This window comes from Panthera tigris, chromosome C2 (assembly GCF_018350195.1).
Source record: "Panthera tigris isolate Pti1 chromosome C2, P.tigris_Pti1_mat1.1, whole genome shotgun sequence".
NCBI classification, from domain to species: Eukaryota; Metazoa; Chordata; class Mammalia; order Carnivora; family Felidae; genus Panthera; species Panthera tigris.
The window spans coordinates 133,619,119-133,643,709 of NC_056668.1; the positions used below are offsets into that span (position 1 = coordinate 133,619,119).

At 38.4% G+C, this 24,591-nt stretch overlaps 1 protein-coding gene across 7 annotated transcripts in view; it reads right to left on the minus strand.

Moving 5' to 3' along the window:
* The window catches only part of TBC1D5 (TBC1 domain family member 5), a 536,588-nt gene extending 514,463 nt beyond the window's left edge, over window positions 1-22,125 (minus strand). For 6 of the 7 annotated variants that reach the window (XM_042999057.1, XM_042999056.1, XM_015539905.2 and 3 more), the window contains exon 1: window positions 21,853-22,125. The gene's annotated coding sequence lies outside the window, so the exon portion shown is untranslated. The remainder of the gene's footprint in view (window positions 1-21,852) is intronic. The other variant, XM_007087350.3, reaches the window with a different exon arrangement.
* Window positions 22,126-24,591: the final 2,466 nt, after the last annotated feature.

Consider the following 24,591-nt stretch of genomic DNA (forward strand, 5'->3'; position numbering starts at 1 on the left):
GATGGCTGAACAACTCTGAAAATCTTAAAGCCAATGAGTCGTACACTTTTAAATAAGTGGTTGAGATAGACTATACATGCCCAAAACAATTAAAATTGTTCAAATATATATACATATATATATATACGCATGCATATATATACGTGTATATACATGCATATGTATATATATGCATGCATATATATATATACACAAGTATGTGTATATATACATATGTATCTATGTGTACATATGTGTGTGTATATATATATATATATATATATATATTTCTCCTTCACTAATATTCTCCATTTACTCTCTTCATGGATCTCTAAACTGTATTCATTTATAACACTGTCTAGCTGATATCTCCTAAATCTTTGCCATCAGCCCTGACCTTTCTCCTAAACTCAAGACCTAAATACCCACACTTCCTGCTGTATTTGTGACAAGAGGAGTCATATCAGTCACAAAGTTCAAATTGATTTTCAGACTTCAACACACTGTTTCAGCTAACAGGTCTTTTCCTCCCATACCAGTAATTCTGGTATCTCTCCGTCACCACCACCTACTCTACCCCCCACATTCAGTAACCAATTTCTGTCAGTTCTACCTCTGTAACATCTTTGCTTTCAACAAAGTCATTTTTTCAAAACAGCATAATTTCCTTTCCTTCAATTCCTCTTCTCTCCAATATAGCAACATATTCCCAAATATCGGTCAAGAAATTCACAATGAAATATGTACCATACCTTCCCCTTTTAAAACCCTTCAATAGCTTCCCACTCACTACAGAATAAAATTCCCCCTTTTCCACAGCTTTATCTACCAAACCTTTTATATGTCATTCTTGAACACTAAAAAAAAAACAAAAAAACAAAAAAAAAAACTTACCATTACTTTAGCACATCATGGCTTTCTTGCCCAGGTGCTTTTTCTTAGAACTTCATTTGACTTAACTAAATTCCTCATCCTCCAAAACATAGATGCCTTTATTATTCTCTGAAAATATACTTTTCTTCAAGTTTAAGATGTCATCAAATTATAGACATCTGTCAATGTTAGAAATGTTAAAATGTGGGAAAAAATATATGCCTTAGACACAGTAAAATACAATAAATATCTTCTTCCTCTTAATTTCCTCAATACAATGTTTGGATTTCATTAACTTATATCTCAGGCCTCATATTATGAATTAATGTCTGTTGACCACTTTAGATTATAGACTTCGTGATGACAAAAATTCTGTCTTGCTCATCTATGATACAGTAGCAATCCCATTAGAGTTTGAGTAAGACAACCCAGACCAGAGTGTGTAAAGAAAGAAAATAGCACTAATAACATCTATCTCACATTCATTATCAGAATAAATTACAGAATATACATTAAAATCAATGTGTAAAGTGGATCTTATTCAAATGCAGGATTTTGGTATTTTAAAAGATATATTTACTAAAATTAAATGTCACACTGCAAATCTGTCACTCTTCAATATCAGAAACTACATTAAGGAATACAGGAAATTTTTCTCAAGGAAATTTCTACAGGAAATTGCTTCATCCTATAATACTTCAGTAACAGAACAATCACCTGACTCTAGGAGAACAAAGCACTTCTCCAGCACTCCAAAGCAGACTAGTGAGTGTACAATTAGTGAATGTATCCTATGCCTGCTTCTAGAGAGCAGAGTCTGTGACTTATTCCTGTTTCTGGTCCTAGGATTCTCAAAAAGAACAAATAACAGAGTATCCAAAAAGGCATGCGTAGTTTGAAAACAAAACAACACTTCATCCATTTATTTTGAAAGTTGTATTAGTTTGAATTTTCAAACATAAAAGAAGGGTATATCAAAGTAGAGCATAGGCACTGACATGAAATGAATGACTAAGACATGAGGCTACCTTTGAGAGTTTCATGTCCATCACTCCTCTATTGCCTGGACCAGTAGAATATTCCTCTTTTCAGGTCTCCTACCTCTAAGATCGCACCCTCCTGAACCCAGCTTTTACACTTAGGGAAAATTACAGCAACAAAAAAGCTAATCAGTCTACTTCACTACCCCTCCAACAGTTGCCTACCTGCTTGAGAATAAAAACAACCTGGCCTTTTCCAAGGCCCATTTTTTGAGCCAAACTTGAATCTCTAGCAAGTGACTGAAATTTCTTAAGCTCTTTCAAGCTTTTGAGACTTTGCTCAAGCTTCTCCTTCCAGAAGCTTCCTTTCCCCTCCCTTGACCAATTCTGACCAAACATTTAAAACTCAGCTCAAGTTTCCCAACTCCTGAGAGCATTCCACAAACTACAAGCCTAGGTTAATGGCTCCTCCCTTGAGTTCCTACAGAAAAACATGTTCCCTATCTCTAACTTATCACACATCCTACTGAAATTTAAAAATTAAAAGTATCCTCTTAAAAAAAAAGTTTCTTCCAGTAGACTCTGAGTACCACAAAACCAAGAACCAAGTGGTTTCCACTTTGTAGCTTATTTATCTGAACAGTGCCACTCAGTAAATGTCTTTACTAAACTGAAATACTGACCATAATGTTGGTTTCCAAGGAATTATTTCTTTCCACTGTAGAAACAAAGAAAGAAAAAAAGAAAGAAAAAAGGAAGGAAGGAAGGAGGGAAGGAAGGAAGATAGAAAGGAGGGAGGGAGGGAGCTGAGAGGGTTTTTTGGTTAGGTTCTTCTGTCTGTTGGGGTTTTTGATTTGTTTGTTTTTTTAGCTAGGTCTTCTTAACAGCTAATACAACACAAGAGCACAGGTGTCTTGATGACTGTCATAAACTAGCAACATAACTACATGTTTTCAGATCTATTCTCCAGGCTTACCCTGTACTGCTCTGTAGCACAGGCAACTCCATTTTCCAAGCAACATTGCCCTCTCGTTTCCAGGGAGATTTGGCCAGTGAGAGTGGCTAATGATTGATAGAAGGCAAAAGAGGAAGAAGCCAAGAGTATTTCTCCTCCATTCTTCCCACTCCCTGACACATCCTTGGCAGAAGCTTTGTCTCTTCCATAACTCCAGTTCCCTCCAGAAGTCCCGCCCCCTGACATCCCTGCCCCTATCACGAAGCCCCACGTATGGCTCTAGCTCCCCTACAGGGCTCTGGCTTCAGAACTCTGACAGCACCAGCTTTTCTCATCTTCCCCGAGTCCTAACAGCATCAGAGGCTTCGGATATTATTAATATCTGATTTGTCTCACAGTTCCGTTTGGTTTCTCAGCAACCTGTACAACCAGTTCCTGAATTAACTCTCCTCTGTTGAAAGACCTACTGTGGTTAATGTATTCTGGATGAATCCTGTTTTTAAATGTCATTTAAAATAAAGCGTATCAAAAAGTGTAATACCTCAGCATGCTAGAGCATAAAAACTTTTAATCTTGAAGAAAACTTATTACACAAAATTATTATTCTGAATACGGGGCGGCGAGGGTGGGGGGACAGGAGGGAACCATGCATTTAATTCTTAAAGATAAAGAAGCTAACATTTTATTCATACCAAAGTGCTCCTCAGTGGAATGAAGTCTTTCCTCAGCTGCAATGTTTGCCTGAATTAAGTCAATCACTTATAATAAAAATGTCACTTTTTAAAAACTTATTTGGTAGAGGAGAAAATTGGAAGGATTATGGGAGTTGGGAGTCACTGCAGGCCAAGACATCTGTTCAGAGGGGGGAAAAAAATGTTAAAGACCTCCTGTCAGTGACTTATCCAAATCCAGAAAATTCAGTCCTTTTTCAAGACAAACCCAACTAATCAGTTAAAAGACATACCTTTAACCATTCATCTTATATCCTAAATTTCTTAAAAGATCATAACGTGTTAAAGTGAAAAGAGTCGCTTTAATATAAATAAGAGCATAAGCTGTAAATGGTTCAATATTAACAACTGACTATTAGAGGACTTCTCAATTCCCCTTTCATGTCATTACTACATGAAATCCTCCAAATAGAACTAGTCTAATAAAATAATTCAGTAATCATTCACCATCTATAAAGTATTTCAGGAAATGAAACCCTTTTAGAGCACAGAGAACATCTACTATTTGGTTTTATTTTGTGAATAAAAATATTTCTTAATCATTGAAATAGTTTGTTCTGGATCCCACAGAAAAATATTAGACGACAATCCCCAAACTAAAGAAAAAAATCAATTTAAGAGTACAGACTTTGGAAGAATGAGATAGTAAAGAGAGAAGGACCTCATGTTAACAACAAGAAGCATGTCCTGAGAAACCACACACTACTAGGCATTTTACATAAATCACCTCATTTTACTTAAAACCCTACAAGGCAATGTCACAGTGAGGAAATGGAAACCCAAAAAAGGTTACATAGTTTTTCCAAGCAACCTCACCAGCAACTGGTAGAAGTAAAATTTGAGATCAGTCTTACCCGGCTCTAGAATCTGATTCTCCTTTACTTTCTCTAGAACAGTATTTCCTGTGGGTGATTTCAAGCTAAAAATGAACCAGAGGGGGTGCCTGGGTGGCTCAGTCGGCTGAGCACCAACTTTTGATTTCGGCTCAGGTCATGACTGTAGGTTCCTGGGATTGAGGCCCACATCAGGCTCTGCACTGAGCATGGAGCCTGCTTAAGATTCTCTCTCTTTCCCCCTCTGCCCCTCTCTCTGCTAGCACTCTCTAAAATTAAAAAAAAAAAAGTTAAAATTAAATAAATTTTTTTAAATTAAAAAAAAAATACATGAACCAGAGAATTACTTGGGGGGGGGGGCAAAATGACATGACAATCTCTAGCTAGTATTTTATTTTTAATTTTTTTTTCTCTAGCTAGTATTTTAAATTGTATTTAATAATATCAAACTCTCCACATTTTTAACCTAAATAATACTTGTATAAATAAAAAGAGAGCTTTCCTTAGCATCAACTATGTGTCGAGATCTGCAAACAAACAGATTTAAAAAAAAAACCTACCTAAAACAGTTCATAATTACTAATTAGTTTCTCATTGATACAAAAGCTCAAAAATGATTATCAACCTCTCAAAGTCACCATCCAACCTACTCCCCTAATTTTGTATTTGTCATCATATGTGGATAGAATAACCTTGTCAGATCTTCTCAATTAATTATTTGTCCTATTTGTCTGATTAATGTCTGAAAGTTTGGTGAAATCTGAGTTACTATCCTAGCCCCTCTGTGCAAACTTTGACATCTGCTTTCTAGCTATTATGCAGTCACCAATACCCTCTACGTGGATATTCCTTTCTAAAATACACCTGGCTCCACCAAGAGAATATCGTTTACATCACAATTCAGTACACATACACATGTTATACAACTGAAAAAAACATTTAATGACTACCATGTTTACACTCACTGTACACAATGCACCTGATATTTTCTAATTTATCTTAATCACAGGAGCAACCCACTAAAACAACCTCACAAATCACTAACATGCTATTAGAACACCACTCTAGAACCCAAACCCATTAAGAAAGTCCTGACACGACATGAAGATTTTTCCTTCCTCTTTCTTTCCAAATGAAAGGAGAAAAAAGTTAATGAGGAAAGAAAAATAAGGGTAAAAGGTACTATATACCTCCAAAAGTTTTCCCTAAAAGTATAATGATTCTTGGGAATTATTTTTAACAACATACTCATATTTCATCATTATGGTAAAATATATATAACATAAAATTTCCCATTTTAACCATTCTTAATTGTATAACTCAGTAGCGTTAAGTACATTCACAACGGTACCACCGTCACCATTATCCATTTTCAGAACTTTTGCATCATCCCAAAAAGTAGCTCCATCCCAACTAACAGTAATTCCCTATTCCCCTTCCCCCAACCCCTGGTAAACTCTAGTTAATTTTTATAAGATTTTATAAACATAAACAAAAGAAGTGAAAATAAAATATGAACACCTATAGACGCATGACCCAGACTCAACAAATTATCAAATTTTGCTATATTTATTTACCTGCCCCAAACCTCCTGTCATTTTACCCCTACTTACTTAGAAAATAAAAAACTTCAGTTCTTCTTTCAAACCACAATGTTGTTATCACAGCCAACAATATTAACAAGAATTCCTTGGTATCATCAACATTGAAATTTTATAAATATAGTCAACTTAATTATAAAAAATACTTGTTTTCACCAAACTTCTCATTGATCCTCTCAATACTGCAATGATTTCTGAATAATTTCATGTATAACTGTTTAATAAAAGATAATTATGATTCAAGACTAAAAATACCACAATGTTTCAAAGGAAAGCTTTCTGAGGAATTCTAAAGACAGACTATGGTTCTCTACTAAAAACACAAAATTTTACTTAGTATCTCATAAATGGAATGTTTTCTCAACAAAACAGCACAAAAGTAACCTAGTGTAATCAGATAGCATCATTATTTATTTTATATAAGCAATCATTACTAACTAGAAAAGCCTATTTGTTTAGAATTGTTTTTTTTTTTAATGGACTAGTAGATGAAATTAAGAAAAACCTAGGTAACTTTTCTTTAACCTAGCAGTGTTCTTAACAGTGTTGTAAAATGTGAAGATATGATTGTACCTAAAAACCTTTTTGGTTCTGTAAAAACAGTCAAACTAGAACACTTGAAATGATATATGAATAAATCCTTAGCTTAACAACTATAGTAGTAATTTCTATTCCTATGAGAAATGACTTTGATTCACAGAGAGTTTGATATCATAAAATAACACTCATTTTCAAAATATAAAAGACTAGAAGAGATAAAAGACAAAACGGGGGCTCATTCAAATTTAACCCACAATTTTTCATATACTACAACCACCAGTTAAAAAGAAATTATCAGCCTACGGAATATAAACAAACAAATCTCAAAATATGAAACAAAAAGTCAAATGTAAACAAGAAAAAAAGATGTCTACATGAGTTTCATAGTGTCTTTTCTAATCCTATGCATTTTTACTAATGCAAAATATATCAGCTTAGAAAGTATAATCGTAAAGTGCTTTAAAGTTTGGGATTACAAGAGATTACCTCCAAGATCAAAAGCAGCACTGAACGAATACCAGTATCACATGATCTAACTGCACAAAAGTTTGCTGTTGCTCAATTTCTGCATCACATGCGGGTCTAACACAGACCAAGAAAATTGAAACACTTAGATGTTTACTAGGAAGCATTTGTGCATGTGTTTGTTTAGATAAAGTTTTGTCACTACCTTTACCCAAATCATTTTCAAAGTGGTGATCCTAGAACTTCTTGAAAGATAAGAAATGCCTGATTTGCTTTTAGTCCTTGTCTCTATAACCTGAATAAACTCAAAAACTACAAATATAACATTACTGTAATGAACATTCTAAAAATGTCAACTTCCAAGAAAAAAACGCCTGAATTATCTTCATTATATGATTTTTAAAGTTTGCTATGATAAGAAGTATGGTTTAAAAAGGCAATCAGCTAATATACTCTGCGTAGTTATCACTGCTCAATGAGGGCAAATGTCCAAATGTTGAATAAAGAATAAAAAACTAGAAAATAATTTTCAAGGTGTGCAAGTAGTTCTATATCATAAAAGATTCTATTTTGCATCTTGACTATAAACAACAAAAAGGAAAAAAGAATGGAAAATCTAGGTCTAAATATTTTATAGAAGTCAGATCCTCAATTCAAAGAGCAATAATAAGAGTGCTCTGATGGCTCTTACTCTAAATTTTTGCAGGCCAGTGAATTTATTTAACTTCTGAAAAGCATAGTATAAAGTTTTAAGCACATACTTTATAAACATTTTGTGGACTGAATTTCTAAAATACTCAGGTTTACCATTAATTAGCTGTCATCATGAACTTCCACCTCAGGAGACGGAAATACACACACACACACACACACACACACACACACACACATATGTAGATATAGGCGTAGATAAATATAGATATATGATGTGTGTGTGTTGTGGCTGGCAATGTTTTTAAGTTTCTAAAGAAAGTCACTGATTTCATCTTGCCCTGTTACCTGCCATGAAGAACGTAAAGCAGCCTAACTTGTAGGCAGCATCCACAGCTGATCTGGTGCAAAATTAACCACCAAATCAGTTAAGAGAAGGCACATTCCGACAATTTCTTAACTTCAAAAAATATTTATCATTATGATCAGTGTCCATGACTCTTCAATATTAAAAGTATGATTAACTCTTTTACACCATTTGTACAGTAAGTAATTTCAAATTCCTTGCCAGATTCGATTCATTCTTCTATGTTACTCATCAGTAACAATTAGCTGGGAACTCGGTATGAGCCACAGGACCCTACTCAGCACTTTTTACAAACAAGACTCTATTCCTCACCATACGCCTGCAAAGTAGTCTTACCCTGTTTTACAAACGAGAAAACTAAGTATCAAAATGTTTACGTCACATCAAGACTGAATTCCTAAGTGCTGGAGCCAGACTCTAATCCAGGTCCACCTGGGTAAGGTCTGTTTGCTCTTCCCAGCGCCACAGACTCCCCTTTATGCCAACCTTGTTTATGGGTTTAAAAAAAAAATCTCCCCCTCTTTTTCCTCCAGAAATTTGTATTTAGGACTGGGAGATGAGAATAAAGTTATTTCCAGGAATTATTTCTGTGAATACCATGGCACAATTTTCTCCAAATTCTTCTCGGTTTGACTTATGATATTTCAAACATGAATATTAAAAATCACATCACTGACTCAAGACTCAAGACTTAAAGGCATGCATTAATCACCACGAAGTATTTCCTACAACAATACTAAAGACTCTGAACACAGCAAACATCCAAAAGCTGGAGTAGTATATTGGTAAAAGTATTGCCAAACAGTATTTCTTTGCACTAAGTGTAAACACAACTTTCTAAGAATAAAACTACGTGAAGCTCAAAATTGTTTAGTTATGTTAGAATTCTCCACTCTAAATACTGGAATCAACCAGAAAAATATATTTGTACATTTTCTTCACAGAGAATATTTTACAACTGCCTGAAGATGTCATTACTCCATCCTTCTTGAAAGTTATTTTCACTAGGTACAGACTAGTCTGCTGGCAACTCTTTCCCAGCACACTAAGATACCATCCCACTATCTTCTGGCTTCCATTTCTGCTCCTGAGCAGTCCGCCATCAGTGTAACTGCTATAGCCACATTAAAGATAATCCATCTTTTGTTCTGCCAACTTTTAAGAGATTATCTTTGTTTCTAGTGTTCTCCATATTACTATGATGTGTCTAGATGTGTGTTTAAAATTCTCAGAACTTCCATAATATAAGAACAGGGAGGGGGACAAAACATAAGGGACTCTTAAATATGGAGAACGAAAGAGGGTTACTGGAGGGGTTGTGGGAGGCGGGATGGGCTAAGTGGGGAAGGGGCACGAAGGAATCTACTCCTGAAATCACTGGTGCACTATATGCTAACTTGGATGTAAATTAAAAAAATAAATAAAATTCTCAGAACTTCTTAAATCGGTGGACTAGTGATTTCCTCAGCCCTGAAAAATGCTCAGCCATTCTCTTTTCAAACACTCCTTCCTTCCCTATTATTTCTCCCTTTTACAATTAGAAAATTGATGAAATACTGTTAGACCTTTTCATTCTATGTTCTCTATATATTGCAATCTCTTTCTTTTTACCCATTTCCTGATCTTTCTGTGCTACCTTCTGTATAATTTATTCTCCCTTATGTCCAGTTCACTGGTCTTCTTTAGTTGTATTTAATCTACTGCTAACAGTATCCACTGAGTTTTTCATTGACTTACCGTATTTTTTATTTCTGTAAGTTTTGTTCAGGTCTTTTTCAAATCTCCTAAGTTTCCCGTTGCCCACTGATATTTTCTATCTTTTTGCAAAGAAAATAGTTCTTTCATCATCTGTCTGATAATTTCAAAATCTTTAGTTTTTGAGAGTTCATCTCTGTCAGTCAGTTCTTTCTGCTGTTTCTTACTCATGGTACCTCGTTTCCTTGTGTGCTTGACTATATTTTATTGTGAGCTAGTTCTTTGGAAAAGTATTTGTGGGAATTTTCTAGGACTGAAGATAAAAATATATTCTACCTGAGAGGACTTTCATTTGCTTCTGCCAGGTACCTAGACCCACCTTTAAATTCACAATTTAAGGTTCTTTTGGACCACCAAGCAACACTGAATTTGAGCTGCAAATCAAGAAGGAAGGATTATGTTTATAACTTCTTAGGAAATAATATTTTTTCAAGCCCAAGGCAAACATTCTTACAGCCTCCTGTGAGCAAGAGCATGAGAAGGGTTTTCATCTTGGTTTAACCATACTCTATGACCAGAGCTCTTTTGGAGTCCAATTTTATAGGGAAGGAATTTCCAATTAGATTCTCCTCCCTGGGCCTTTATGAGCTTTAATACTCTGAGCCTTAGAAGGCCCTCAAAACTAAAGTAAAAGCACCCTAGAAAGTGGGAAATACCCTCAGAGGAAAAGCAGTTTTAATATTCTACTTACTTCTCTGAATTCTGGCTTTCATATACATTTTGGGTGATTTCTTACTGTCATGTTAGCTCTTAAAGAAAAAAAAATGTCTAGCATTTCTAATTCTTTTCAGGGAATTACTTCATCCATATAATGTAGCTGACCATATTACCTTGTTTCCAATTTTAATAGGTTTCATATTTTTATATTTCAATCACTAAAAGTTTCATTTTGTGGGTAAGTGTAACACTGACACAAGGAACAACTACTCTTTATTCAGCTCAATTCACCGGTACTGTCTAGGACAGAATTTTGCCAAATCCCAAAACAGATCAATTCCATTATATTATAAGACCATTAAGAGATGGAAAAGATTCTGAAATTAATTCCCTAAATAGACATCTGTATAACTGCTACGGAATTTATTAGTCTACTGGGTTTTTTTTCCCAACAGCAATATATATAATATACAAAAATTCTGTATTTGAAGCTACTGGAAGATTAGCTCAAGTGGTAAAAAGATGACAAGTAACAAGGAACTGAGTTCAATCTTATTTCTGCCAAAAAACAGAATAGTAAAGAAAAAGGCTAATATATGGAACTACATAAAAATTTAGTAAGTCTTCACAAGAATTTTTAAAATGTATAAGCAAAATTAAAAGACAAAATTGAAAACATTTGCAATATACATAATGGGCAAAGAGTTAAAATCAACAGCATGCAAAGAGCTCCTGAAAATCAACAACAACAAAACCCAAAATGGACAAAGGGCTTAAAAAGGCATTAAAAAAAATAAGAACAAAATCAATCTTTCATTGTTTGTCAATAGGTTAACCAAAAACAATGATTTATAACATCTTCTGATAGCAAGTTGTGGGCAAATGTAATTTATACCATGCACTAAAGTTAGAAAAATAATGTTAATTTCTACCCTATTCGGCAGTTTGGCAATAAGAATCAAAATCTAAATTGTGCATTTCCTTTACATAATAACCCCATTTCTTACACACACACACACACACACACACACACACACACAATAACTTCATTTCTAGTAATATACTTAGAGTAATAATATCAATGCATGAGGACTTATGAAAAATAAAAATAAAAAAATAGAACACAAAACTCATTAAAATTTGGAGTTGTATGCACAATTAAAACTTAAAGTTCAGAAACTGTATGAATAAGAACAAAAAAGTATATCACTATTAAAAAGGGTGGGAATAAAAGTTACTTTTTAAAATTTCACTTTATGGTGTAGTTTGATTTTTCTTTAATTAATGATGTACTATCATGATTCTTGGGAGGTTAAAAGTATAGACAAGATTTAACTCATCCAACAATTTTTGTAGTTTTATTTTTTGTTTATTTTTTTGGTCTGTATAGCAGATGAAATATAGTCACAAATTCTTTGTCACTTTCTCTATCAGGAAATGGAGTTTAATTCTCCTCCCGTTGGATCTGGGCTGACTGTTTAACCAATAAAATACAGCAGAAGTAATGTTCATCAGATTGTCTGCTTCTACTTCCTACCTCTCAGAATGCTTGTTCTTGGGACATTCACTCTCAGAACCCACCACTCATACCTAGGGCACAGAGAAAAGCCTAATGCAGGTGCTCTGATCAACAGCCCCAGTTTAGCTCCCAGCATCAACTACCAACCATGTGAGTAAACTATGTTGGAAGTGGAAACTCTAACCTCCAATGAGCTGACACAAAGTGAAACAGAGATAAACTAACCCTACCAAATCTTATACAAATATAAAATCATGAGTAAGTAAATATTACAGTACTAATATTACCATATAATATGGATACCTAATAAATTGAAGGTACTAAGTTTTGGAGTGGTTTATCACACAGCAGTTAAAAACTGTAACAGTCTCTTGTTTACTGCTACATATTGAGCACTTAAAACAGTACCTGGTATGGGGCACCCACTTTTAATAGTCACAGCTTTGAGAGTATGAGTAAAGATGACATACATGGCCTTGGCATTCACAGAGCAGTCAAAAGTGGGACAAAGACTGTAGGTAAAATGACAATTATAATACATAATAAATGTTGTATTATACAACAGCGTATTGGGCCAAACAGGAAGGACACAACACAGACTTATTGGTATAAGGAAGCTCCCTAGAGCAATAGCATTTCAGCTAAGACCTCACAAGAGTTAGTAAAATCAAGAGACAGAAAGATTGGGGCACCTGGCTGGCTCAGTTGGTAGAGCATGCTACCCTTGATCTCAGGGATGTGAGGCCCCACACTGGGCATGGAGCCTACTTTAGAGAGAGACAGACAGACAGACAGACAGACAGACTATTCCAGGCTTGAGGCAAGCAAAATCATAAATAGTTCCAAAAACCCAAATATTTCGGTACTTTATAATGAAATCATAGGGGAGGCAGGAGGAGACACAAGACTAAGCAATAGGTGATGGAAGAGTACTGAAAGGTTTTAAGCTATAGAGTCAGAGAATCAACTGAGGGCTTATAAAGACCACGTGGCTCCAGGGACACCAGTCAGAAAACCCTACAGAAACAAAGGCAAAAGATGATGATCTAGAGATCAAGAAGTGAGGGGCACCTGGGTGGCTCAGTTGGTTGAGCGTCTGAGTTCTGCTCAGGTCATGATCTCATGGCTCTTAAGTTCAAGCCCCACTTTGGGCTCTGTGCTGACAGCTCGGAACCTGGAGCCTGCTTCGGATTCTGTGTCTCCCTCTCTCTGCCCCTCCCCCGCTCATGCTCTGTCTCTCTTTCTAAAATAAATACACATTTAAAAAAAATTTTTTTTAAAGATCAAGAGATGATATACCAGAGTAGAAGTACTGAAGATAAAGAGACAATGGATTCAAGACTTAGAATCCGAGAGAGATGCCTTTACATAAGGATTTGGGGAAAGGGAGTAAAATGCGTGTGTCTGCCAGATTTTTGACTTCAACAACCAGAAAGATGGTGGTATCATCCACTGAGATAATAAACTTGAGAGGGGGAACAGGTTTTGTAAGAGAAGACAGTTGCAGACGTTATAAATGTGAGTTCTCGGTGGGCCATCCAAAAGTGGAATCATCCAGTAGGCAAACAGACACACAGGTCCAAAGCTCAGATAAGAAATCAGGATTGGAGAGCTAAGATAACAGACTTTCTTCAGAAGCTTTTTCTCACTCTGTAATATTAATCTCTCACTATCTCCTCAGCCACTCAGATATTACTCTACAGTTCTCTGACAGTTTGTCTTTATGATCTCTCATTTTGTTAATGCTTCCACAACAGTGGTTTTATGTTATGAAGAACCCCAAGTTTAATCAGTGTTTTATCACATCCTTTGCTAGGCAGGATGCATGGTGGCCACTAGTGAAGGCATTATGCGGGTAGTTTTAGTGACAAGAAGGAAGGTAATTAGGGATACTGATCAGGACTACTTCAAAGACTGGGGGAAAGCACCTGTACTCCTAACCAAAGTATCAAGGAGGTAGTGGAGCTATTCTCTGAAAGAGAAAATAAAATATATCTTGAGAACAAATACGAAGCCAGAAAATCATTAAAAGGGCAAAGAAGTACAAAAGGATAATCAGAGAACAGAGAGGGGGCCAGAGAAAAAAGGACTGACATACCAGGCACTTCCCCATCCCTACCTTTCCTATTCTATCCTATCTTCACTGCTTCCTGGTCTATTTATCACTTCCCAATGGCTTCCATTACACTCAGTTTTGACAATTACATAATTTGGATTGGCGAACTTTAAGTAGACCATACCAGGACCATAGCTTGAAAAGAAAAATCATAAAAAGTACAAAATTACACCACCTGACCAGAGAATGAAAACCATGATACCTAATAATGCAACTAGGCAAACCCAACGTTGCACAGTTTGATTTCTGTAGTCTATCAGTATTTCCTTTTGATTTCTGCCAAATCACATAGAAAAAAATCTTCAAGCTCTCCTAAGGAGATAAAAATGTAAAACTTCAGAATAATTGCTTGGGCAGTGGAGCTAGACAGCCACAATTATAAAAGAAGCTGTAGGCACTTTAAGTTAAAGTACCAGAGCGTTATGTATATTACCACAAGTATTTTGACATAAAAGTAGAATCACAAAAGTTTTGAGCCAGAAGGTCCTTAGAGATTATGCGTTCTGACTGCTGTAACAAAGTATCATAGACTAGCTGGTTTACAAACAACAGAAATTGATTTCTCACAGCTCTGGGGACCAAACTCTGAGATCAGGGTGCCAACCGGGTCAAGTTCTGGTTGAAGGCCCTCCCCCAGGTTGCAGGCTGCTGATTTCTCATTGTAGCCTCACATGCCAGAGAGAAGAAACAGACTCTCTTTTGACTCTTATAAAGGCACTAATCCCATTCATGAGGGCTCCACCCTCATCACCTCATCTAATGCTCTAATTACCTCCCAAAAAGTCTCACCACCTAATACCATTACATGGGAGAGTAAAGGTACAGCATTTCAACATACAAATTTTGGGAGGTGACATTGAGTACATAACAGAGATCACTTGGTAAAGTGGTTTTCCAAATATTTTAAAATCCGTCTGAGAGCTGAATAGATCAATTCACAGTAATACCATATAAAATATCATTTTTCAAGTCAATGAAATTAAGAAAATCATTCCAGCACAGCTTCCACAAGTGAAAATTAATCATGGGAAAATAAAAAACAAATAAAAAAACCCACAGAAATGACCAGCTTCTGACAGTAGGCTTATCTACTTGGAAAATGTAAAAGAATCAACTGAAAAGTTGTTATAGTAGACAGATTCAGAAAGTGACTGGTTACAAAATACACACACACAAAAAATCAATAGCTCTTCTATTTACCAGATATAGTAGAAAACACACACACACACACACACACACACACACACACACACACAGGAAAATCTTATTCCCACCAATAAAAAATTAAATACAGTGGAACTGAATAGAAGACCAAATGATAAAGCTTCTGATAACAATCGAGAAAGAATAAATCATTCATTCAGTACTACTAACAAAACTCGCTAATCAAAAGCTTAAAAATCGGGGCGCCTGGGTGGCGCAGTCAGTTAAGCGTCCGACTTCAGCCAGGTCACGATCTCGCGGTCCGTGAGTTCGAGCCCCGCGTCAGGCTCTGGGCTGATGGCTCGGAGCCTGGAGCCTGTTTCCGATTCTGTGTCTCCCTCTCTCTCTGCCCCTCCCCCGTTCATGCTCTGTCTCTCTCTGTCCCAAAAATAAATAAAAAACGTTGAAAAAAAAAATTAAAAAAAAAAAAAAAAAAAGCTTAAAAATCTAGTACCCTCTACTTCACATTATACAACTAAACATGTTCTGGAATAACTGTAAATTCAAAATTTTAAACTGAAACATAAAAATAGTTTAAAATATAAATTCATAGCTATATAAACATAAGGTAGGAAACGCCTAGAAGATTCATAAAGGAACAACAAGATTTAACTACATAAAATGTTAAAGCCTATAAGAAGACAGAGAAGGAGGTATAAAGTCAAGTATACCCGAATAAAGCTGTTAAAATAAAGAAAATACCCAATAACAGCAAGTACAGGGCCTCTCAAACAGTTTTGTAGGAAAGGGTAAAGTGGTACAACCTTTCTGATAAGCGATTTGGTCATGTGTATCAAAACTGCTAAACATGGGCATATCTTTTGACCTACTAATAATTCCACTCGCAAAAATTTTTCCTAAATAATAATGTATAGGCACAAAGAGATATTAGCTACAATAACGTTCAGTGTAGCTCTGCTTGTCATATAAAGATTGAAAGGAATCTAGGTGTACAAGAATGGAGGACTACTAATAGTACATTCATACAATGAAACAGTATGGGGCCACTAAAAATTGTGTGGAAGAATAACATCATTAGTAACATAAAATATTAAGGGAAAAACAAACAAGTAACAAAATAGCATAAATCCACTTTTAGTTTAAAAAGATAGGTCTATCAACACATCCACATGTTCATCCATATATACTTACAACACACACACACACACACACACACACACACACACCCCACAGGATAAATAGGTTAAAATTAACCCCTAAACTATTAAGAGTAATGAAGGTTGGAGAGGGGAGGCAATTTATCCCAAGCCCCACACATATCTACCTACCAAAAGGAGCATTCTTACTACAAGACTCTTGGACTTCATAAAAAGAAGTCTAGTTTAATCAAGGCAGTAGACAAAGACGGAAATAGTGGTACCATCTGCCCATCTCCCATCAACACCTTCTCTCCCAACCCCCACCAAGGATCCAGGGCAATCAATCCACCATCTCACTCCAGGGTGGCAAGAGATGTAGTGTTAGTAATTCCTCTTGGATTCCTGCAAGGTAGCTACCAGAACACCTCCTAAGGTACCTATTTTGGGAAACTTAAGGGGTTGATTCTGATCCCCACTAATTACCAGCAAACAGAATGCACACCTCTACAGCCAGGATCTGTAACTTCGGCTCAGTCTTCTTGCAGGATTGTATCACCCAACTCCATCAGAAAGCAGATACATCTCCCCCAAGGAGATTATATGAGAAGTGGGGGGCTTACCTCTCACTAACCTTATTCTGAAGATCCATTATTTAGAAGTGGAAACCTAAACTGCTTTTGGTTCAACCTTTTATCTTACTTAGATGTGTTAGTCAGAAAAGCCTTCAGGAAAAAGGTTACCTTGTTCAAGACTTGAAAATTGTAAACCAATCCTAAACCACCACCAAAGACATCTTTTATTTCTACAGCCTTTCTTCCTTGTTTTGAAAAATCTGAGTGGCCAAACCATATTTATTCATATTTAATTCTCCAAAGGGATAAGAACATACTATACCAATTTTGTTTTTTTCTTATGTTTATTTATTTTTTAGAGTGAGAGAGAGCAAGAGAACGTGAGCAGGGGAGAGGCAGAGAGAGAGGAAGACAGAGGATCTAAAGTAGGCTGAGATCATAACCTGAGCCAAAGTCAGATGCTTAATGGACTGAGTCACCTAGGCGCCTCCCCAATTTCGTATTTTTATCCAAAAAGTACAAACAACTTCTGTTTTCGGGGCCCACACAGGTTTATACCAAATAAATGTACAATTTCCATTAAGTTCATTCAAATAGTCTTCTTCATGTGGACATGATCAACCACACGGCAGACGATCCATAGTAAAACACGGTATCTAACACATGATAGCATTAACGATGTGTCAGACACTAAGTATTATATATGTATACGTACATATATGCTATACTAATATATATAAACATATACACACACATCTATTCATTTAATCCAAAAAACAACTTTGTGAGGTACTATTACTATCCTCACTTCAAAGATGAGAAAAGTGATGCACTATGAGGCTAAGAAACTGGGCAGCATGACATTACAACAGACATCACAACAAAGTATGAACTTTGAGAAAACATTTACAACCGGGCTTTGTTGTTATACTGACTTCCTACCTAAACTTCATTATTATCCCCGTTAATGAAAAACTAATGCTACTGCAATCAGCCCATAGGCCCTCCCTTCTCACTTCCCCCTCCCACAAAATCTCATTTCTCAAGTTCCAGTACACACACTATAGTATTACTGCCATTCTAACCATCTGTCCACGTTAAGAGAAATGTCTTAGACCAGGTGTATAAGCACCACTCCCCAGACTGGTGCTAATACAGAACAAAACTTCCAATGGTCTGAGACAAAAGGGGATGGGGGACAGATGACATATTAATTTTCTTATGAAAACCAATTATTTAACGTTTATTCTGAGGTTGTCCTTAGTACTTACTCAGTGTTAAAATATGATAACAATGACTCATGCTTAGAATGTTATCATCCTCACCGGCTAAATAAAAAAATTATTTTTTTTTAATGTTGATTTTTGAAGGAGAGAGAGCATGAGCGGGGGAGGGGCAGAGAGAGAAGGAGACACAGAATCTGAAGCAGGCTCCAGGCTCCGGGCTGTCGGCACAGAGCCCCAAACGGGGCTCAAACTCACAAGCTGTGAGATCATGACCCAAGCTGAAGTTGGACGCCCAACCAACTGAGCCACCCAGGTGCCCTAATGTTTATTTATTTTTGAAAGAGCATAAGTGGCAGAGGGGGAGAGAGAGGGAGACACAGAACTCTTAGCAGGATCCAGGCTCTGCACTGTCAGCCCATAGCCCAACGCGTGCCTCAAACCCACGAATGGTGAGATCATAACCTGAGCCGAAGTCGGATGCCTACCCAACTGAGCCACACAGGCACCCCCCCTTACTGGCCAAATAAAAAGTCAGTGACCCCATCAATCCCCCCCAAAATCCTAAACGTTACAATAACAAATATAAGCTGCATCTATTATGTATGCATAGAGGGGGGCAGGCAGTAGAAGATGAAAGAGAGGCATAGGCAAAAAATGAACTGAAAACTAGCAGAGCCGAAAGGAAGCAGACGCTACTTTCACATTTAACAATGACTTACAGACTTGAAAGAGACTGGTCCAGGTAACAGGTGCAAACAAAATAAAGCTTTTCAATATTTCAGTATCTTATTCAGAAAAGAGTACAAGCATTGAGGCAAGTTTTCATTTTATGGGATTGCATTTCATGGAATACAATGGGGGAAATTTTTTAAAAGATGACAAATATGGATTTAACAATGGAAAGCAAAACTCATAATTCTCAACAATACTAGGGAAAGGGGATTTTAAAAAGTATCAATTTATTTTCTTTCCAAAAAGCTGCATAGAGGGGCGTCTGGGTGGCTCACTCAATTAAGCGTCCCACTTCAGTTCAGGTCATGATCTCACGGTTCATGTGTTCCAGCCCCGCATCAGACTCTGTGCGGACAGCTCAGAGCCTAGGGCCTGCTTCAGATTCTGTGTGTGTGTGTGTGTGTGTGTGTGTGTGTGTGTGTGTGTGTGTGTCTGCCCCTCTCCCACTCATGCACTATCTCTCAAAAATAAATAAACGTTTAAAAAAAAACTTTTTTAAAGCTGCACAGAGAAGATTGTTAAAGCATACACTCTAGAGCCAGCCAGCCAGAGGCCCAACTCTGTTAGCATAGGACTTTTACCCACTCTCTGCTTTAGTTTCCTTAAAGATTGTTACAATTAGAGGAGTTAGACAGTAAAGTGCTTAGAAGGCTGGCACTAGTGCTTCAAAAGTACTGTCATAAATATTACTTAATAACAAGAAAAAACAATGGTAAAGTAAGGACTAGAATGAAGACTATAAAAATTACAGTGCTAAAAGTAGTCGAGGTTACTGTTTAAAAAAGTTCTTAAAAAGTTAAGTACAACCATTTTTTTTTAACGTTGATTTATTATTGAGAGACAGAGAAACACAGAGCACGAGCAGGGGAGGGGTGGGGGAGACACAGAATCTGAAGCAGGCTGCAGGCTCTGAGCTGTCAGCACAGAGCCTGATGCAGGGCTTGAATTCACAAACCCCGAGATCATGACCTGAGCTGAAGTCGGTTGCTTAACTGACTGAGCCACCCAGGTGCCCCAAGTACAACCATTTTTATTTACATAAAGTATGAGGTTAAGTAGGACTTTTCAACTTTTCAATTTACTTTTATTAATTAGATTAGGAAAACATCTGAATCCATTTAGGATAACCTCAACAGGTGGAGACCCTAAATTCTTTACAAGATTGCTTCCAAAGCTGAGGAATGCATTGCTCAACGGAGGCTGCATCTGGGAGAAGCAGCACACACTCAATACTCTCACCAATAAAAGAAAACTTCCTCCCAGCAATGGATTCAGAGACACACAGGCTATAAGCTGATAAAACCTAAGTACCCATAGCTGAGTCCGTCAGCCAGAAGTATACTAGGCTTCCACGGAAAAATTCACAGGCCAGGTGATGTATGCACCACAGGATGCACACCTGGTACCTCCACTCCTCCAGGTTGGGGCATTTCACCCTCCGTCTGCTATCCCTTCCCTGGGATTCCAACATAGCCTGCTCACTGTTCATAAAGGATCTCCCTAACACAAGCTTTTGCAGTTCATCCTGCCATCTACCCCTTCTCTCAAGCCACCTCTACACTCAGGATGAATTAAGGAACGTTTTCATTGACATATCACTTTATTTCTCAGCACACACATTATCCAATTCCTTGCTATTCAAGAATTGTTCCTTGTCTAGCAGCACCAAGGAGCTCATAAGATATGCAGAATATCAAGATGCATCACAGATCTACTAAATCAGAATTTGCATTTTTAAACCAGATCCCCAAGGGATTCCTGTGCACATTAAGGTTTGAGAAGCACTGCTCTGACTCTACTGCAGGTAGCTGTAAAAAATTTTAAATACTCAAGTTTACATTTGAATTTAGAGATACAGCATGAAAATTCCAAGACATGTAATCAGAAAAGCTCATTAAGAAAAATGACCAGCATATAAATGAACTTGAGTGTACAGATTTTTAACAATGCCTACATTTAACACTTCCTGCTTTCAATCAGTATTTTGTGCAACAGCACACTAATAACACACAGTTTTACTGGTACTATATTTTGTTGTACAAAGAGTACAAATAATGACTGGTTCTAGGTGTCCCCGCGCAATCCGGCCCAAAGCTGTTCAACCTGTACGCTACTACTGAGATTTAGTCCAATTTGGGGTTGACGGATACAGCTCATTCCCAAAAATCATCATTCAGAAAAAAAACAAACACCCTAAAGGATGTGAACTTTATATCATTTTCCTGAAACTAAAAACTACTTAAGAGCTGGTATTGAACAAACTCTAGGTCATTTGCAGAACCGAAAATTGTTTAGGTTTGTGTTCGTTTTTTGCAGGAAAAGTAGGAGGGATCAACTTTCACAAAGTTTCTCTCAGATCCTTAAAGGCCTCAACTTGCACGTTCTTACAGGTGAACAAACTTAAGTCCCACTAAAATAAGGTCACGTTTCTTTCCTCAAAAACGAGAAAGGTTTCGCTAGTCTAAAGGCTGCATTTTAAAAGGTTTGGGGATTACGGGTCCCTTTTGCTTCCGGCCTGTGAAGGAAACGTGTTGCCTAGGCTGAAATGAACAGGGAAATTTACCAAGTAGGAAGTTGAGCCCGTCCACCCACCAGGCTCTACCCTCTCGCTGCAGTTGGCCTTGCAGCCTAGACCCCAACCTCTCGAAGGAGGGAAGGCGGGCTGGCCGACTGGGGGAAGCAACCTCCTCTCCGTGCCCGCCCTGGAGCTAGAGGAGCCTCCCTCCCGCCACCCAGCCCCCACGCCGATCCGGGAGGCGCACAAACGGGGGCGGTGCGACTACCCGTTCGCGGCGACAGCAGCAGCAGCACCCTCAGGCCCTCCCGGGAGGCGGCGGCAGCTGCAGCAGCGGTGCTGGGAAAGGCGGGACTGGTCCTAAGAAGCTGAGGGAGAGGCCGGGGCGGGAGCGACTGCATGTGGGGGCTGCACTGGAGGGAGGCGGAGGCGCTCAGGGGGGCTCGGGCTTTTTTACGATTATCATCATCATCTTGTTTTACCTGTGGCGTAGAAGGGCTCCCCAGCTCCTATTCCCTGAATCCTCCTCCTCCTCCCCTCCTCTTTCTCTCTCTCTCTCCCTCAGTCTCTGCCGGGCGCTCGTGGAACCGGCCGGGCCCGGCCGGACCAGAAAGAGAACAGGGCGGGAGGGGGTGGCGGCGGCGGTGACCAGCGACCACGTGACCACGCTCGCGCCGTAACGGCGGCCGCCTCCTGCCGCGCGCCCTCCCCGCGCTCCACCTCTAATAACCCCGCGGCTCGAACGCCCAGGACGTTTGTGCGCAGGCGCCCGCCCGGCCTAGAGGCTGCGCGAGCGCGCAGCGCGCTCGCTCTCAGGGCCAAGTCTGCGGGCCCCTGAGAGGCGCGACGTGCGGAGGGAGCCACAGGCCAAACTGCTCTGCTGAGCCGGCCATCTGCCAGGGCGCATGCGCGGGAAGTCTTTGCCCCCCCCCCCCCCCCACTCCGCACACACACCCCGCCTCCCTTCTCTGCTCTTTCTCGTTTCCCTACCAGCGCGCGGCTGTAGGATTAGGAACCTGCTGAGGGGACTTACCACTCACACTCACTACCACCTTCCCGGGATGGGACTGAGAGTAAGAGATGACAGCCTCTGAGAAATTCCTGAGAGGCTGGTCCTCCTACCTCAAAATTTACGTTTCCTTGTTGCATGTAAATGGCCTTCCGTTCTACATTTTACTACGTATAGCTGAGTAGACTCCTATCCATGCTTCAGGACCCCGGCTGTTACTTACTTTGGTGCAACATACACCACTCTGCTTTGGGGAAGTCATTAACATTTTGTGCAGACCTACTTTAGTATAACCCAGAACGAAATAATATATTACAATCATTTCTTTACAAACCCACAGTACTAGGCTTGGGTTTTATCTCTTACTCATAAAACCTAGGACAGTAAGTATGTTCAGCATTGTGGTATCTCAGTAAAGTCCCGATGACTGTCAGCACACAGGCAATACCTAAACTCTAAGTCTTCATGCCCTTCACCTATGCTTACTCATGATTTAAGATTCCCTTTAACCCTAGCGCTCAGAATGCCTGGTGTTTGTTTCTGGAATATGAAAGCCTTTGAATGGTGATGCTAATTAGAGTGGTAAATGCTTCACCTAGTAAAAAAAGATTTATGGTCTTTTATTAGCCTATCTTCACAAAGAGCTCCAAAAGAAACTGATACTGTTGAGTCCAGAAGAAGACAGAGAAAGATCAAATTTCCAAAGGTTAGCTACCTTCTGTGGAGGGTCCCTGTGTGGGAGACCTTTGTTCACAAACACTCCCCTTCACATAGGGATTCCCTCTCTTTCTGTTGGCCCTCTTTGTTGCAGAAGCTGGTTAAGTCAATGGCTCTGACCATATCTAATCTGGGCAAATAATTAAAATGTAAAAACTTGCTAATTGGCAGTTCTGGTTAAGTCCAGTCATCCTTACCGTGATGCTAGCTGAATACCGAGCTGATGTTCATGAAACATAACTAACAACAAAATTAAAGAAAATGTCGGAGTCAATGTTAAGCAAGGAACAGTATTAATGAGAGCTTCTGAGAAACTAGGAAAATCACAACCCTCAAGACTCCAATCTGATATGTCTGAAATGTTGATGGACTCTCCTCTACATTTACCAATGTGTGCACATGCCCAGTGATCCTACCTGTTGGTTGCAGCTACCACCTAGGATATGCTAGTAGCATCCTATTCTAAATATCCAGTCCAAGGTTCAGACTCTATGAGAGACTATTTTGGTGGCCCACAATGAACCATGCCTCCCCAGTATCTATGCCTTTGTGTAACATTCTCCCTTTGAATGTGGTCTGGATCTGTTACTGCTTTAAACAAAAGAATGAGGCAAAAATGACTGCCAGTTCAGGCTGAGGCCCTAAGAAGACTTTGCAGTGACAACATTGAAATTTACTGGAGCCTATACTCATGGAAAACGGAAATGACTAAGAAATCACACACACACACACACACACACACACACACACACATGTTTGTGTTCTGGGAAATGGCTTACCACAAAGAACCACCCTTCCCCATATGACTTAGATGAAACTTTGTCCACTCTCTCATAACACTAGCAGATGACTCCTTGTTCACCTGTGATAAGGCCAAATACAGACCTTTCCCTTTTTGTCTAAATCTGTTGACAAGGCCAGGCACAAACCCTTCAACTTTCTTTGTCTCATAGATGATTAGCTGAGATTAGAACTGTTTTTCCCCTTAAAATTAGCTAGACACAGATATCAACACATCCTGGCTGATTAAGACATCCCCTGATTACAAAACAATTCTAACTGATGTAGGCTGGCTGGTCCAAGGACCCAAAAGAGGTCCCACAAGACAGGCCAAGAGAGTCTTTGGCTTTGCACAGGATAGAAATCAAACATAAGCCAAGAGGAAGTGACAGCAGAGTTTACTGAAGACATAGAAAGAGTGCAGACAGTATCTGGGAGTCTCAGAAAGGGAAAAAAAAATGAGTCTTGTCTTTACTTGGTGTCTGTGTTTTTACTGAGGATTGTGGACTCATGTGCATGTCTTCTCAGGCATTCAGGAACAAAGATGAGTATTTAAGTGTCCTCCATAAGTCATTTATGACCTGGAGCTAGGGGTCTTAGAAAAATGTTCATAATGACACGCCTGGTCACTCCTTAGATGTTATCTACTGTGCTGGAAGACTCCAAAGAAATCATTGAATCCTTGACCTTTACAAGGAGGACATACATTATCTGT